The sequence below is a fragment of the Agelaius phoeniceus genome, chromosome 8 (genome assembly GCF_051311805.1).
Source record: "Agelaius phoeniceus isolate bAgePho1 chromosome 8, bAgePho1.hap1, whole genome shotgun sequence".
NCBI lineage: Eukaryota > Metazoa > Chordata > Aves > Passeriformes > Icteridae > Agelaius > Agelaius phoeniceus.
In genome coordinates, this window is record NC_135272.1 from 19,438,982 (window position 1) to 19,457,042 (window position 18,061).

At 35.5% G+C, this 18,061-nt stretch overlaps 1 long non-coding RNA gene across 1 annotated transcript; it reads right to left on the reverse strand.

Annotated features, from left to right (window-relative positions):
* Positions 1-463: 463 nt before the first annotated feature.
* LOC143694693 (uncharacterized) lies at positions 464-3,162 on the reverse strand. Its single transcript, XR_013183347.1, has 4 exons — positions 3,124-3,162; positions 2,482-2,499; positions 1,902-1,937; positions 464-495 (listed from the first exon to the last, which is right to left on the reverse strand). It is a non-coding gene; the product is annotated as an uncharacterized LOC143694693 (long non-coding RNA).
* Between the last annotated feature and the right edge of the window lie 14,899 nt (positions 3,163-18,061).

Sequence of the window (18,061 nt, forward strand, 5' to 3'; positions counted from 1 at the left end):
TTACCTTCATGCTTTAAGCAATGCTGGAGGACATTGCACAAGGTTCCACGATTATGATTTTTCATCATTCTTGATATGGCTCAGCAAGTACCCTTTACAACTTCTGGAATTTGAGGTCTAATATGCATGGAATCTGAATCTATCAGTATGGAGCTGGTGGTAATGAGCCTATAATCACTTCCTCTCAGGGCCTTGACCCTTATGCTCTGAGTAGAATACACTCATTTCATGCAACTCATCACACATGGAAATGCATTTGTGAGCATCAAAACCAAAATCATTTGAATACCAATATCAGATGGCATTTTCATGAACAAAAGCCTGGGAAATAGAAATACCTACACCTGTGAAATCCATTTTTAAATGCAGAAAATAATTTTTTCGTAAGTTGTGCTGGCACTGTTTTTAGGGAAGTCTATAGGAATATTTATAACACTTTTTAAGTTTACTTACGTGAATATAAGTACTGCTGCTGGTTTGCTGTTTTTGTCCACTCTACATAGGAACAAAAAAAAAAAAAAAGTTATTTATTTTTAAGGAGAATTGCTTATGCACAAAGCCATTTCAAGAAGCAACTCTATCCTTTTACCTACTAGACTGTTTGAAGGCTACAAATAGAGTTCATTACACTTTTTCTTACTTTATGTCATCTCCATGTGCTAGAAAAGGTATATAAAAATCCTACACAAATAAAGTGTTAAAAGTATTTCTATATCTTGATATGATTTTCTTAATGAAAATTAATTGTATAATACATCTTTGTGTCATATTGTGGTATTTGAAGTGAGTTTAAATAATTCTGCCTTTCAAATGTACCTCTTAAATTGCCTTAAACCCATATCTATTTGTATTCACATTATGACTGATTTTTTTCATTAATAAGCCCAACAAACTTTTGACAAAGGCTTTGCCAAAACAAAAATTGAAAAATCCACAGTTACAATTTAACATAAGGAAAACACCACTGCACAAAGTATTTTGATTCCCAGAAAATAGATTATGAGAGGAATAAAACAGTTTTTATATTTACACATTGAAAACAGTTAACCTGTGTAATCAAAACACTGTACATTTAAAGTCAGAAATAAAATAACAAGGAAATCATATTCCTTTCTTTGCCAGCATTCACCACAAGTCATGGAAGAAAATAATGTTGTACATTTTGAAAGCAATGGTTTTGGAAAGACAAATTTCAGCTGGGGGTAACCTGCTTCTGATCTTTCAATGAAAGTGAGAATTTGTTTTTGTAGTCTGATGGACTGGCATCTAATGGACTGACTAAGACTGGGATGGATGCTAAAATTACAAAGAACTCAAAAAAATATTTCTGAATGATATTCATAATACTTTATAATCATGCTTGTAGTGAGATTAGACTGCAATCAACTTTCCAAGTGCCTGGTTATCAAGAAACAACATTACAAATGCAACAGTTCACCTGGGCATTAAGAGCAGGATTTTAAAAATGTAATTCTGAGCTGGGTGTTTCCATTAAAAAATGGACTGTTTAAATGAAAATGGAACAGTGCAGGCTGCAATTTATATTTGATTTTATACCGAGTAACATTCAAGTTTTAGTTCTGGAATTCCATCCTCCTTCCTGAGCAGACTGAGATGGTCAAATTTTGCCAATTTTGAGAGCACAAAGGAATTTGCATACAGAGGTTTTAAAATTTTTATGTGTAGAAAACAGCTGCAATAGTCTTTACTCAGCAGCCAGCTATGATATCCCCCTTGATGTAGTCACAGAAATGCCCTAACCCACCACTGTAGTTTGTGGACATCTAAGATATCTCTAAGTTACTCACACTTATGTGTTCCCTAAGAGAGGAATTATTACTTAGTTTACTAAGGCAAATCTTCATTAAAAATTCAAGTGTAATTGAGAAAAAAATGTCTACCTGTACTATGATCCTTGTAGCAGAGCTTCCCAAACTCTGAAAAAAAATCCAGAAACAAAGAAGCATAATGCAGCACATTTAATTGACTTGTTTAATGCAATACACTTAAGCAGATATATTAACTTGAAGTATTTAGTTTGTGAGAATAAAGGGAAAGGTTGTATGTGTAATGTACTGTGTACCAATTCTAAACACCCAGCATTAAGCTAGTTTATTCTCAGTTCTGAAAGTTTGGGGAGGCAGACTGACCCTACTAAGTAATTTTCTACCCTTACATCTTCTGTGGAGAGCAGCAGAGCACAGGTTATGTGCACCACCTTTCTGCACTAGCAGTCAGCTTGGGGTCTCCAAATGTGGGGAGGGAAGCTGAGACATCATCACCCCTCCAATCTGTCTCACTGTCACCTGCACTGCACATACATCAACACATACAGATCCTCTTCCTCATCCAGGCATTTTTGCTGAATTCTGAGGCATGAGGGACAAACATGAGAGTAGCACAAACCATCCTGAGACAACTGGTTTGATCCCATAAGAACTATAATGATCCTATAGGAATCAAAAGAAAAAGTATTCTTACCTGAGGGAAGGTGTGACGCTGCAAAGAAACAGAAAAATCTTTCATTATTTTGCACAAGGGCTTGCCTAAACAGAATATTGCAGCAGAGAAAGGGAAAAGGGGCCCTGATATTTCAGATGCAATAGATAGTGAAATGTGAAAGAATGATATAAAAAGGATGGCATGAATAAATGCATCTTAACCTTTATTCAAGTTAGAACAACATGTTCTATTAGAAATTCAACATATTTAAAATATTACATTATAAAAGTTCACTTCAAGCACCTGAAGGCTAACCTCACTTTTAGTTCCAAGTAAGCAGAGTGGAAATGTAATAATTTAAAAGTGAGCATGGAAGTAAACTTACAGAAGAAAATTGCAATAGAAACAGAAAATCAAAACTATGTGGGAGCACAGAGACTGCATAGATGGAGACACCTGGTGTCTGCAGCTAATCCATTGTCCCTGCAAGAATGAACAGCAATCACAGAACCACGAGGTCTGTACCTAATCTTCCCTGAAGATAGCTGTACACATGGGGTAAATCCTGCCTGCCAAAAAATTGTCTCCAGGGATATTTCTTAAAATTAAAAATATTGATACTTGAAAGCTTTTTGGGTCAAAGTTATTTGTAGGGAAAATGTGTAGCGAAAAACAACTTACCACAGGTGGGAAAGGGTTGCTGTTGGCAACGACCACTACCTATAGAGAAACCAGAGGAAGCTATTTACTTACCATAAAGACCATTTATATATTGCTAAATATGTCAGAAAAATGAAGAATACTAAAATGTGTAAATTTACAAACTCTGATAATAATGCTATGGAAGGTCCCTTTCATAAAATGGCATTTAAAAAAAAAATTGATTTTTTAAAAAAAAGAATGACTATTCAAACTATTTATACATAGTTTACACAAGAGTATAAGCAGATAAACAATTTGCCCCAAACCACATAATGACACAGGTATAGAAGCAGAAGCAGGATTTCCTGTCCTGTACCATATCTACTTGCCTGTACTGTGTGCCCTTTTTTGATCCTCAACTTTCCACCCCAAACTAGAATACCAATTTATTTTGTCTTTATTCAGTATAATGATAAAAAATAAGAAAGACTTGATAATGAGTTCATTTAACATATATCCAACATAAGCCAAATTGAATAATTGTATCTTCTGCTGTGTTAATGTTCTCTCATTAGAAGCTCTCTCAGCCTCTAAGAACCAAACCAAATCATATGAATCAATCTGGATTAAAGCCTTGAAAACTCTCGACTGAAATAACAGAAGCCATGCCAAGTTATAACTGTAAGAATTTTTCCCTTTGAACGGGAGTGCTTACCTTCTTACTGGAATCTGAACTGCTTGAAGGGACAGACTGTAAAAAATACAGAATTCATTTGTTACTTAAATGTAGGGCATATTAACTACAGCACTATTCTCCACAAGAATAATATACTAACATGATACTCGTGAAGTACCAAAAAAAGTAAAATCAGAAGAAAATTAATGTATTGGCAGTTAATAAATTAACAGCTGCAATAAATCAACTACTTTAAATTGTTTTGAAGAAGCCAAATTATTTTGCTAATTTTACAGAGTAAGTACTGTATAAAAGCTGCAAATGTTTCATCAAAAAAATCTATCAGTAGGAAAAAAAAATTAAGCTCTTCTACCTTCATCCAAAACACTAACTCAAAACCAAAAAACCCCAAACCTTTTAATTCTTAGTAACCATCAAACAAAGCACTGACTTTTGGAAAAGCATAGTAAAAGTAACTGGTGTCCATTTATAGAATAAATATGGTGGAAAATAGAAGTAAGGATACAGCAACAAACACCAAATATGTCATTCATCTGATGAAGTTATTTCCAGGTATGATCATTACTAAATCATTTGAAGAGAGTTTTCCTTTATCCCCTTCCACAAATCTAATTATTGCTTGGTAAATTTGGGCATAACTGCTTAGCTTTTGAATACCTTAGGAAGCTACAAACATGTTGGAAACATGTTGGAAAATACAGTTACCTGGCCATAAGCAAGACCACTGCTGGATAAGGATGCACTCTGAAATAAAAATATAAATCAGGTATTTATTTATACAATAATTTGCTAATTATTAATTTGTTTTCATGTGAAAAAGAAATAAATGAGATAGACAATAGAAACTAATTAAAGAATTAATATGCAAAGATTGTAAAGAACCCCTAATAATATTCCAAAATATCCAAAGAAAACAATTTTTCCTGATAAAAAGCATTACGCAGTAAGAATTCTGACATTTTAGTAGGGAAACAAATTAAGAGTTTCTACTAGGTGATATTGTGTATCAACTATGTGTACATATACACCTTAAGACATAAATTATTAGGCTTTGAACTGGCAGTGTAACATCTTTTAATTCTGGGATTTAATTTCAGAATAATACCTCAAGCTAACAGTATTATCCTGAATATTTTTAGGAAGACTTCAATAGCTCTACAGAACAGAATCAAATGCAATTTCAATAAGGAGATGAGTTAAGAAGCATAGTAGGAGACAGTCAGTAAAAACATATGTAATCAGCTTACATCTCTGCAGGCATTTAGGCCATATGCACCAGCAGCACCTCCCTAAGAAAATAAAAAATAAAAAATAAACCAGTTATTTTTCATCAGTATTTTCTATTTGTAGCAGAGACTCCCATATGAACATTATTTAAATAATGTCATTGAAAGCTAGAAGTTACTATGAATATAGTTGTGCTGGGGACAAAAAAGAAAATGTAAAAATAGTGCTTACAGGGCCACATCCACTCTTGCTTATTGTGTAGACTACTCCACCCTGAAATAAAAACAGAAGTCAATTATTTCCATATAAAAACCTCAAAGGGGCAAGAGAGAAAAAAACCCAATGCCATGCTATTTATGGCATGAAAAGCTGTGCAGCTGACAATGAGTATATGCAAGCAAGGGATAAGCAAGTAATGAGGTTACCAGTTTGCTGACACTGCCTATCTAATGATTTTAATATAGTGTGAGACATCATCTGTATTTCATATAAGTTTCATCAACTTTGTCACTGGTCATGAAATCTTTCAAAATATTACTGAAAAAAAATCAAGTAGTTATATGACAAGATGAGAAACTCAACTCTTATAAAAGAATATATATTATATATTAAAAAAATACAAGCAAGAAAACCAGGTTTTAGCATATGTATCAAAATAATTTGTATTTCCCTGTATCTGGTAATTCATTACAAGCAGTAAAGATTGAAGAAATGGAATATTACCAAATAATTCACTAATTAATATAACTACTAGTAAGTAGTAAGAAATACGTCCTTGATAATCTCAATTCAAGAAACTGGAGACTCACCAGAAAGTATCTAAGAGTTAAAGAGAAAATAGGCATACTAGTGGTAGTGGAGATAATCAACTAAAAACCAAGTATACATTGCTGTGATGAATGAAGTGAAAGTGGTGACAATGCAGACAATGCATACCCCAGAGGTTTTGAAAGGCTAACTAGACAGTGATAGCCCCAAATGTTCAACTGCAAATATAGTCCAGTACTAAAAGCAATACAGACATTAAACTGGAGCAAGCTATTGAGTAAAAGAGAGTGGAGGTAGTGAACTTAGCCCAGGTACAAACACACTGTTTGCTGGGCTGGTTTGCAAACACACCTCTGCCATCCTGGGTTAACTAGCAAAGAAGAGATTTCATTACAGTAAATCACCTCATGTTACAGAATTTTAGTCATTCAAGGTTACTGAAGGAAAACATACAAATGCTGGAATCTGGGACTCATACCTGACTGCCTGAATAGCTGCTCTGAGAGGAACTGGAAGGTCCAACCTAAAAAGAAACCAGACTGGTATTTATAATCTTGCTGAAACATTATTTTAAATAAGTGATTTTCAAGAAATAAAGTTTTACTTGGTGGAAAAAGGAAGAACCCACAAAGTACTTTTCTATTACTTCATTCCGCTGATACTAATAAAATTATTTCAGAGCTCTTTCAAGACAAATAATCAACACTGTGCCAATCCAGCTGTTATAAATAACATAATTCTGCTGCTTGCATCCTTTTTATTTGACCTCAGACACTTGATGTCCATCATCGAGGAAGAGATCTATACCACCACAGTCATTAAAAAGCAGATGAAAACTTTTTACTAACATGACTATGTAATCATTAACATATTTGCTGTAAAAAAGCAAAGAAGGAAAAGAAGCTTCTTCACTGAGCTGCTAGCGGAAGTTTTCAAAGGAAAAAAATCAAATAGCTATATTTTATATCTAGATCATGATTTGCAGAAGGCAAGTAAATAATGATCTTGAAGAGCAAGAAAACACTAAGAATAAAGAGTGAAAAGAGGAAAAAGAAAACTTCTATTTTAGAGCTACTACAGATTAGCAGAGAGAATCTGCAGAAGGAAATGGTAACAAGGCTGACAAGATTTTTAATAAAAAAAGATAAACTAACAAAAAGAAAATTAAATTGAGTTACAAGGGGGATAAAGACATTTCTAGAAGCAACTTTTGACTAGGCCTTGAGATCTTGGGCATTTAGCAGCATGCAAATGTCTTTGGAGAAGGAATATTTACCATGATGCATCGGCCTGTTGAGTAAGTCCCTCCACGCTGCAAGAGAATACAGGTTCCAGTTACTGTTTATTGACTGGTATAAAAATATCAAAATTACTTTAAACAGGAAATCAGCTGAATTCACATTGGTGGTCTGAGTGAAGAAATCAAGTGTTTAATTGCTGACAATATATGACACATTTTAACAATCTCATCCGCCAACTGATGTTAACTAATTAAAAATAAAAATACATTCAAAACTGAATAAAAAAATGAAAGCATAAATGACATCTTGCTAGGAAAGTAATTTGAATGGTACAATAGAATCTTCATGCAACAAGCATGAAACAACTGGACCAGTAGGAGAAGAACTCTAAAACGGAGGTAACTGGAAGTTGGGAAATTGAAGAAAAATTGCTCTTACCTTGTTACATTCTAATTCTATCATAAGCTGTGGGGAAAAGAACAAAAGAGGAAGCGTTACCAAATTATTCACTGGGGGAAAAAAAGCAGCTTATTATAGGAAACAGATAATACATTTGATGAACTGAGAGATTTAAGACAGGTGTTCACTCTTGGTTACATCACAAGTTCACATAAATCACTGCTGTGGCAGTCCAGTGCAGTAGATTTGAGGAGACTTTCTTTACTTGAGCTGCCAATGTTTAATATATTTCATAGAAGCATAATTCTTGGCAAAAAAAATGTTACCAACTCCTTTCAAGAAGATGCTACAGTTATAGTTCCCAGGGCTGAGGCAGCAGTTAAGAACTGTACTGTACATCAGAAGTACAGTACAGTTCTATAACCAATTCTATTTTCTTTTTTTTTCTTTTTGCTTTAAGACATGGATTGCTTTGATAGATAGATTATTACTTTCCTCGTTTCTGTAGAGAAAAAGAGTATTAACTTTATTTTTTCATCATTTTTATAAGAGGATTAGGCAGTTAAATTAAAATTATTGAAAACATCTAATGGCTTTGCCTTATTAAGGACTAAATGACAACAAGTGTATATCTTGTATCAAGCCAAAGATACTTTAATTACTGTATTAATTTCTATCATTCAAATACACTAAAACATACCTTCCTTTTACTTTTTCCTGTTGCATTAACTGACTCAGAATGCGTAGGTGTGAGAGTTTTGCTTTGAATTCCAACCCAAAAGTTCTCTAGATTTTGAACAACAGTTGCACTAGAGGAAACAAAATAATTTATTTTCTATCAGTGTATTTAATTATAAAATGCTAATAAACTCTTGTCCCCCTTTGCCCCCAGACAAGAACATCCACTGTGTTCTGGTTTTAAGTGCATACAGTACAAGTTTCACAGAATACTTTTCCCTGTAGTGGCTTGTATCCAGCATAACTTTGAAGATAACTCAAACAAATGCTGAGAACAAGCAGAAGAGGGATAGATGCTGTTTGAAGATGCTCTGACACCAGCAAGGAGCATTGGCTCAAATGTCCATAAGAACTGTCCTACACGCTCTGACAATCTGCATCTATGATGGTGAACTGATTCTCATGGCAATAAATGGAAGCAATTGTGGTTTTGTATTCTTTTGGCTGCTCTTGGTATTCCTCAAGATTTAATGAAGCAAGGCAAAGGTGACCCTATCATAAATCTGTACTTCAAACAATACAAGCTATTGAATGTTTAGGTATTTTCCAATATACTTCAAGCATGCATTCGTTAGAGTAGGTGATGTTTTTACAAGCTTCATATCTGCAAGAAATGTAGCATTAAAAGTAGGCTAAATATGTCTTCTCATGTTTTCAGAAGTTAGTTCATAGGTCATACATTTATTTTAAAATTTATATTAGAAGAATTTACATCAAATTACTATTCTACCACTGTTCAAAATGAAGAAAGGTATAACTGAATAGGTCTGAATTTCATTTTTTCAGGGAAGGAGTTACATTCATATTTTGTTGCTGTTGTAATTAAAGAATTCAAAGTGTAAAAAATGGCTACTTGAAGATCCATTAATAACATTATGCTGGATGGAATTATTTACATATATTAAGATCTTTAGGACATTAACTTTTACAACTATGTCTTGAAATGGAAATCATTTAATGAACATAGTGTGAAGTTATGGCAAACTATGAAAAAAACTAAGTTGGACAAGAATATCTCAAACAGCAGCACAGGTCTATCTCAATATAGAAAGAAAATTTCAAGGCAAGGAAAAAAAATATAAAAGCAACTATTTACATAAATTGAAGCTCTCCTCTAACATCATGTGGAGCAATCCATGTTGTTGTAACCTTCTGTTTCACATCTGAATTGGCATTACTCACTGCTGAATTCTGCAATTAAAAAGAAATACATATAATTATATAAGATGTAAGAGTGATTTTTAGCTATATTATTACAGAAACTGTCTCTACTACATTAGGTAACACTGATGTCCTGCTACAAAGAGCCAGTGAATTTCTATATTAGGTTCATATCACATATAAAGGATAGATGAAGTTCTTGAGAAAACCCAACCTTTTAAACTCTACTGAAGAAATAGCTTTGCTGTATAAAAATGATCTCTACTTCTATTATGTTAAAGAAACGCAAGCTCCCGTAAGTATTTCAAAGACCACACACATACCGTCATGTTATGACATTCCAAGCCTTTGGTGTTTGGATCTGTAATTTTAAAAGTACCAACAGGAACATCTCCATCTATTTCTCGAGCTTGTAGATTAAATCCTTTAAACCCAGCATCTCCAAGTGCTTCTAGAGTTACTGTGAAAAGAGGCATTTTGAGAAACGTGAATGTCATGTACCACCAAAACTGCCTAAATGTTTACCATGCAATTTGCTTCACTCCAAGGCACAAGATTGCATTGTGCAGAATTCTGCGCAGTGCAGAAATTACTTTAAGCCCTGTACAAGTTTAAGAGAAAAACATTTAAAACACTTTTCCTAATTATAAGGGGAATGACAATAAAGGTAAAAGAAAAAATTCGGAAAGGTGCTTCTCTGTAAAGTAGCATGGAATTCATTATTTAGTGACAATTTCAAAAGGAATTCTGCTCCACCAAAAGAGCAGTGGCCCTGCTGTGAAGGTGCTCCATCCAGAGAGCAATTTGGGATTAGGAAAACAAAAAGGGGGTTTAAGCCACAATAGCTCCACCTCCTGCAATGTGATAAAATCTGGGATGCAGCTCTTAGAAGGGTGACTCAAAATGTATCACTCTTAAGTAGTCCCATACAGCGTCCTGAATGTCTATTTTCCTGTAGGATGACAGCATGTGAAGAACTAATGAGTAGGATCCCTTTGTATTGCAGAGGCCTGATTCAACAGCAAATAATCAAATACAGAGTTAATGAGCAACTAATTATTAGTCCAGTTTGGCTAGCTGTCCCACTCAATTTTAATTTTGTCACAAAAAATTGCAGCATAAAGTTAAGATATATTTATTAGATAAAGAAAAAAAGAAAGAATGCATTTTCAGTTATACAAGTATGTCCATACAGATATAAAACATAAAATATAATATCTCAGGTATATATGAACAAGATTGAAGTTAAAAAATAAATTATCTAGACTGAGAAGGAAATGGGGGGATTTTTATGAAGATTGGTAATTCTGGAAGTCATGGATAAAGATTTTATGTCATTCAGATTGTTTACCTTGGACTTCATTTCCTGGCTCAAAGTTATCAAAAGATACAGCAATAATATATGGTGGTGCAGATGTCTGTGGTTCAACTTCATAGTTTGGTAACAGAGAATCACAATCAATTGAGGTATTTGTCTGTGGAAAACCAAGGATTCCAGGCAAAAATATCCCACAGAACAAAAAAACAAAGCAGGAGTGTCTCCTCATCTGTGGAACAAAAAGACAGTACAGGTCATAATAACTTCTTTTAGTAGTTGCCATATTTGGCAAATATCAGCTTTTCTCCAGGACAAGAAACAAAGCAAGCCTAGAAAGCTGCTCTTTCTTTGCATTCATGTATTTTGAAGAAAAAAAATTACAATAAAATACTTATATACACCGGCAGAAAAGTGCAATAAGAGACACAAATATTATCATTTAAAAATACAGAATTATTAAAGGTAGTTTAAATTTTCAGGTTACATATCAGCAATTCATTAACAGCCATGTCTGCTGCATTACACTTTTGAACTAGAAAAGTCCTTAAAGCAAAGTTCCTCCTTGTTGCACTGGCAGATTTAGCTCAGCTCCTTGGCTATGCAAGAACTCAGAGGGAATCCTTGCTCTCTCAAACTGTAGATATAACCATGATTAGCATGCTCTTCTTTGACTGCTTTCCCTACTCTCACTTTCAAGGGACGGTCAAGAAATCTTGTTGAATGCCCTGGAGTACTCTTAAAGATTTTCAAATATTTGTTCCCTGAAGGACTTAACGAAAATTTTCTGCAAATTCCTCTGGAACTTCTAAACATTTTAAAAATACTAAATAACTACTGCGTGCTTCCTATTAGTAAAGAATGACTATAACCAGTAAAGAAACTATAGCCAGTACAGAAATTCACAAAAAATAACTAAGAGACAAGACTGAAGTCCAATTTTCCAGGACCGTCCAGGAAGAAAAAATGTATTTTCTCTATAGTTCACTTGCAATGATGGTAAACTATTTCCAAGAAATAAAGGAAACATTTCCCAGAAGTATTCTCAGGTGTTTAACATCAGATTTTTCAGCCCATGTTCAAAATCTAAATATTCAACTGGCACTGAATAATAAGCACTACATACTTAAAAGGCCATTACACCTTATGAACAACTCACTCTTCCAGCTACAAAATTGCTGATACAGCTGTTCAGTCTCCAGAAGTCTTTAATAATGCTATTTTACATGCTGGCTGCTACAGGATTGCCTCATGTGACACAACGGACAGTAACAGAAAGAGTTGAGATATTTACTTGAGATTTCTTAAAGCATTTCAAACACAATGTAAGAGATGTGTTCAATTTGTACCATCTACCTGTGTATCTTAATTCATGCAGAACTGCGTAAGATCATTTGGTTTTGTATGTGCTAATGAAATAAGTAACAGAAGCATCTGGAAGCAGGGGAAAAAACCACAACTCTGAATATTCATGTACTTAACCCTGAACTTCAACAACTTTTTTAAAAGCCACTGAGTCAACAAATAATAAAACAGGTGACTGTGAAATGCTGAAGCTTTCCAAGTAGGATGATGAAGGTTTGCAAGGTGTCACAACTACTCAGAGCACCAACCAGGAAAGTGATAGATGCAAGTTATCACGTCTTTAAAGCCGATGAAGGCTGCACCTCTCCAAAGCCTCATCAGTGTCACTCTAATGGGATCTGGTGAGCATCGTGTTTTGGTATCAGCACACTGGGCGCGGTTATCCAATCTCTTGCGACGATTTTGACGTGGCCCACCTCTAATTAAGTTTTAAATACAGCATGTGGGTGCTATTATATCAACAGATGTGGTAAACAGTGATTTAATATGAACCAGTCTGTGTGTTGTTGAAATCTCTGTCTGACTCATGGAGAGATGGAAAAAAAAGTCTTTTTCTAATTAGATGTTCCATTTCAAAGCGCAAAGTCCTAGTTTAGCTAGGACTGGAAAATTGTCTGGAACTGCACTCTGCCATGAAAGAAAGCCAGTCTGAAATATTTCCTCTTTTTCTTGCTAGAAAAGAGCCAGAAATACAAGTACAACAAGTTGAAACATGGCTGAGATGCCTTCTCTTTGCATCAGCTCTCTGATTTAATAGTTCAAGAGGTATTCTAAGAGTCTCATCATGTCATCTTTTGGAACTAGCTTTTAGATGAGAAAGAGAGATATTAGCATCTTAAAAATTTCCAAGTCCAGACTTGAGGCAGAAAATTTCCATGGGCTCTGAGTTCCAATACATAATCCATGCAATCATGTTACCTTACATTACATATTTTACATTTTCTCAGTGAAAAATGTAAAAAACCAAAAATTAAATATTTATAAAATAGAAACCTAGAGAATTCTGGCAAATAAATGTTATTTCCAAACTTCTAATTGGATATAATGATGAAAAACTAACTATATCCTCAGTTCCTTCATCTGATGGAAAAATTATAATTATTTTTTTATCACAGATTCAAACCTTTCTCCCTATGAGTCTATGTGGCCCTCACCTTTCCAACACCTGAGCTGCTACCTTAAGAATTCTATTCCATATTTATTCTAATATGTCTTCAGGCCACCAATTAAATCCCTGTTAGTTAGCTACTGCATTCAAAGTCTACTGGACTTGGGAAGAATCACTTTGGTGGTTTGCTCCTCCAAAGCCTTAGGCAAACTTTTGAATAGAGACAAAAACTGTTTTAAAAGCTTTAAAATATAGAGCATTTAATGAATATGATAAATACCTCTCCATAATTTGAAAAATACAGTCCTTGCAAGTCCATCCTGCCAACAGTTTAAGACTAGCCCCTGTATACCCCTTTCTATTCCCATTCTTTATGAGTTATTTTTCTCCTCCTAGATGCTCCTGATGAGCCACAGACACAATTCTTTAGCCCTTGAGAATAAACATCACCAGTTAGTGTGCACCCTGTCCACCACATCCCCAGCAACACACCTTATCGACCAAGTGCTGATGCGTGGGCATCCTCCGGTTGCTCTGTGGTCAGTGCGGAGGAGCTGCAGCCAGGCAGTGCTGGTGCCCAGGAAGATGAGACAGAGGAGGTGGAGGGCTCGACCAATCCGTGCCGAGGCGGGAGCCAGCGCGGCCAATCAGGGCCGGCGGTGCATCCTACCTGGAAATTGGGACACCACAGGTGGGACTGTCCTGCCCAGAGCTGGTGGTGACAACACCCTCCTCACAGGTGAGTCACGCCCCTCTGACCTTTATCGAGGCATCTGGCACTGGCAGGGCTTCTGAAGGCTGGTAGCCTAAACTAGTATGTCAACTAAAATCAAAAGAATTATGCTATACAAAAACCCCTTACTAATATTTCATAGCAATTCCAGTAAAATATTCTATATTAGTCTTATTAATCTGTTACTACAGAATATTCTGCTGCTGCTTCTTAATTTTCTACTCCTTTTTCACAGCTGGAAAAGACTTGGAAAATTCTGATGACTTTCATACTTCCAAGCATTTTCTCAGAGCAAAGAGTTAATTAGGTTGTTTTTCCTCATGCACTTTGTGGGAAGAACTTGAAGTTATTCCAACTGACCTGCACTCAAAACTAACATTTTTTTTACTCTTCGGAAGATTTTCACAAGGTCTCTACCAGAGACTAGGAGAAGTCCAAAAGGTGAATGACATAAAATAGAATAGAATATTTTCAGTTGGATGGGATCAAATTTGTTTAATCCATGCCTGTCCAAATGCCTCTAAAATACTGATGGGCCTGGGGTTTTGACCACCTCCCTAGGAAACCTGTTGCAGTGCATGAACAACCTCTCAATAAAGAAATGTTTCCTGATGTCCACTCTGAACTTCCCCCAGAGCAGCTTTGAACCATTCCCACACGTCCTATACTGGACACCAGGGAGAAGACATCAGCACCTCCCTCTCCACTTCCCCTTCTCAGGAAGTTGTGGAGGTCAGTGAGGTCACCCCTCAGCCTCCCTTTCTCCAAACTAGACAAGCTCAAAATTCTTTGGTGCTCCTAACAGGACATTACTTTCAGCCCTTTGTTGGCCTCCTCTGGACATTTTCAAGGACCTTAGCAATATGACAGACATTCCTATTTAACCAGGGAATTTTGTGAATCTATGAGTCCTTGGTTAATGGAAATACTTTAACCCAAGGACTGTTTATAAGAGCCTTCTTTAATTCCTTAATGCTTGTTAATTTAAAATGTATTTGAAATCAAAATGTTCACAGCATTTTAAGAAAACTAGCTATTTTTAAGATTCAGTGCATTTAACTAACTGTATTCTCTTTCAGTTAATTGCCTTTAATGAGTAGCATTTTATTTATACTGTTCCATTATGAAATGCCTTATTTCCTATCTGCTGGTATCCATTGGGAAGGAGATCATAATCTTTCTTCTCTTACTATACCACCAAACTTACCATTGTTATAAATAGCAATACAAAATCATGCTGCACACCACAAATGCAATAGCATACCAGTAACACCATCAAATAAATTACACAGTGAAGGAATGACAAGTGCTCACACCAGAAACACATAACCAAAGAGATGGGATCTTGCAAATGCATAATGCAAGACCTCCTTCACAACCAGCTAGAAGATACTGAGAGGTAACCAGAGGGATTAGAACTGTTTCTCCAGGCTACTTTGAGCAGCAGTGAGCACTCCATGAATATTTGATTTGACAGTCAGATAGATAAATGTCAGGCAATGAATTGCTGTAATCTTGGTAATATGGTTATAAAGAAGCATAGATAACACAAGCAATATGCTTTTGTTGGCTGGAGCACTAATAAAATACTACTGTGAATAAGCTGGTAAAGACTCAGACCATTAGTTTACAATGAGAGAGTTGTAAACCTGTGTCCCTCTTACACAACACTCTGCTGGCAGTTTATTTCAAAGGAATAGTGTTCCCTCTGAATCAAACAGAGGAGACTGATTCTGTATTAATTTACCTGTACTCTAAAATGCCAGTTTAAAAAATAAAGTCTTTTTCAGGTCTACACACGTGAAAGGAAACTTTTGAGATCATAATTTAAATACTAGTTGAACAAGTGGTAAACTCCCGACTCTAGTGAAACCATGATTACAAAGTTTGCTATGTACTGAAACTCCCGTGCAGAACAACACTACACTGTGTGCCCATGGAATTCCCTGGTGCTTGGAATGCCTGCAATGCAAATTCCCGTGGGAATATTAGCCTCTTTTTTTAGATCTCTGATTGTATGCAGCCCTTATGGAGTTAGCTGGTCTTTCTTTCAAATAATCACATTAGATTTGTCCCACAAGCAGTGGGCCAATTCATTTTAGGAAGAAGCCAGGGAGCATGGCAGAGAGGCCAGAGCCCAGAACACTGAAAGGAAGGGGATACCTACTGGGCAGTGGGTGAAAATTTTAAAGGGTACATGGTGGACACAGGGGAAGCCAGCTACTCACATAAGCAAAAGACTGTCTTCTTGAATAAAGGACTGCAAACCCTGGCAGAGTTTCCAGTACTACCTTGTTTCTACTAAAAGCTGTTTGAAACAAATCAGAGTAAGCAGCCCACTTCCTTCTTCCTCACTGACATCAGGACCTCCAACCACTTTCATGACCCTCAACAGCTTTCTGCTTGCTCTCTGCAACACCTGAGCCAAAGATTATTTTTAATCTGGACGTTTATGTTGCAAGTGGAAATCTTAGAAAGCCTAAAAAACCTTCAGCTAAAGTCACCATACATACATAAATAACATGGTAAAATAGATGGTGTTATTTTCATCAGGTTCTGGTATCCTTCTCAAAGAGCTTTGATGTTTTCCATAGGCAATAGATAGACTCCTGAGTCTTGGCCTGGGCCAGAGAATTGGCACACTCTGCTCAGACGCCTCACATGTGCTGGACACAATGAATGTTACAACAGTAGCTGCTCCAAAATGATTTCTGAGAAAATGTACATAACAAGTGCTCTTACAGATATGAAGAGCTGAGTTTATAACAATCTATGTCTTTTGTTAACTGCTCCAAACTGACTCTATGGAAAAGTGAGTGGGAAGGGAGGGAAAGAAACTTCATTTCTTCCAAGCACTATTTTTCATAGTTCTGAAAAAAATCACAACTATTTCTGAACATCCTTGACTCCTCTTAAGTGCCAGGTGTCTTCTCAAGCTCTCCCTGTCCTTTTCTTTGTTTTCTCCTTGCTTAAACAGGGAAGGTCAAGAATAATCCCTACAAATGACAGAAATGAAATTTGTTCTCCCAACATCTATTTTGACCATTTGAGAAATTTCTGTAATATTCCACATTTCATCTCCAAATTAAAGCAGTTTCTCAGTTTACAGTAATAGTGTGATAAGAGGATGTTATAATTGTACACTTTTTGTGCATAACTCCAGAGTACTCAACAGGAGTTATTTTTAAAAACATTCTAGTCTAAATTTAGTGGTAAGGATTCTTAACAGCTATGTGAATAATGATTAAATGGAAAGACACATTTATTTAGTCTTCCTTCAGACCCAGCATGTCTCCTGCCTTATACTAGCATGTCAATATTTACATTCTGTTTCCAAGGACTTAAAGTATTGCCACATTTTTTATTTATAAAAGAACATTTCGATTCCTATGCTCAATAATTAGATTCCCATCTTGAAAAGACACCAACATAGCATACAGTAAAATCACATATTGCTCAAAATAACTCTAGATATAAATACGGTGTTTTTCTTCTGAAAAAAATGTTAAAAAAATTGTAAAACCAAATAAAATTTACATAGTAAATTTTAGCATTTTGCTCTCCCAAAGAAATATGTTAAATGTCTTCTTGATAAATATTCAACTCTTTGATAATTCAGAAAAACACATTTTTCTAGTGAAAAAAGATATGAGAATTATCCTTTCCCACATATTAAAAAATTTCAACTCCTTGTTGTCTTTAATTTCTTGTCTTCAATCATGTTAGCACTTTTCCTGTCTGATTTAAACCCTGCCAACACCTGGGTAAAAAATAAGTAATTCTATAAATAACAAAATGGTTCACACCCTCTAAGTCCTAGATAGATGAAGTCACTGGGAGCCTTACATGAGAATTAGTGAGCAAAAAACAGGTTTGCCTTGACTTGACATAAGAGTAGAAAGGGAGTGATCAAATGGATTACTTCCACCAAACCTTTTGTGTCCCAGTAGAGATGAGGGTGAACAAGACTGCAGGGCTGATGGGTGCCATGCACTTACGTGCTGCTTAGGAGAAACACCTGACATGAACAGCACATACAAGAGCAATGACATTATGAACATTGCATCACGTTATCTCAGGCATTGTGCAAGCTAACAAGTGCCATTGTCCCTATGTGCTTTTAAGGTGAGTGCCTGGGTGTGGCTGCAAACATATGCAATACTTCATATAAGCCACAGTGACTACCATTTGTTAGTGATTTACCAGACTCTACATTCAGATTTAA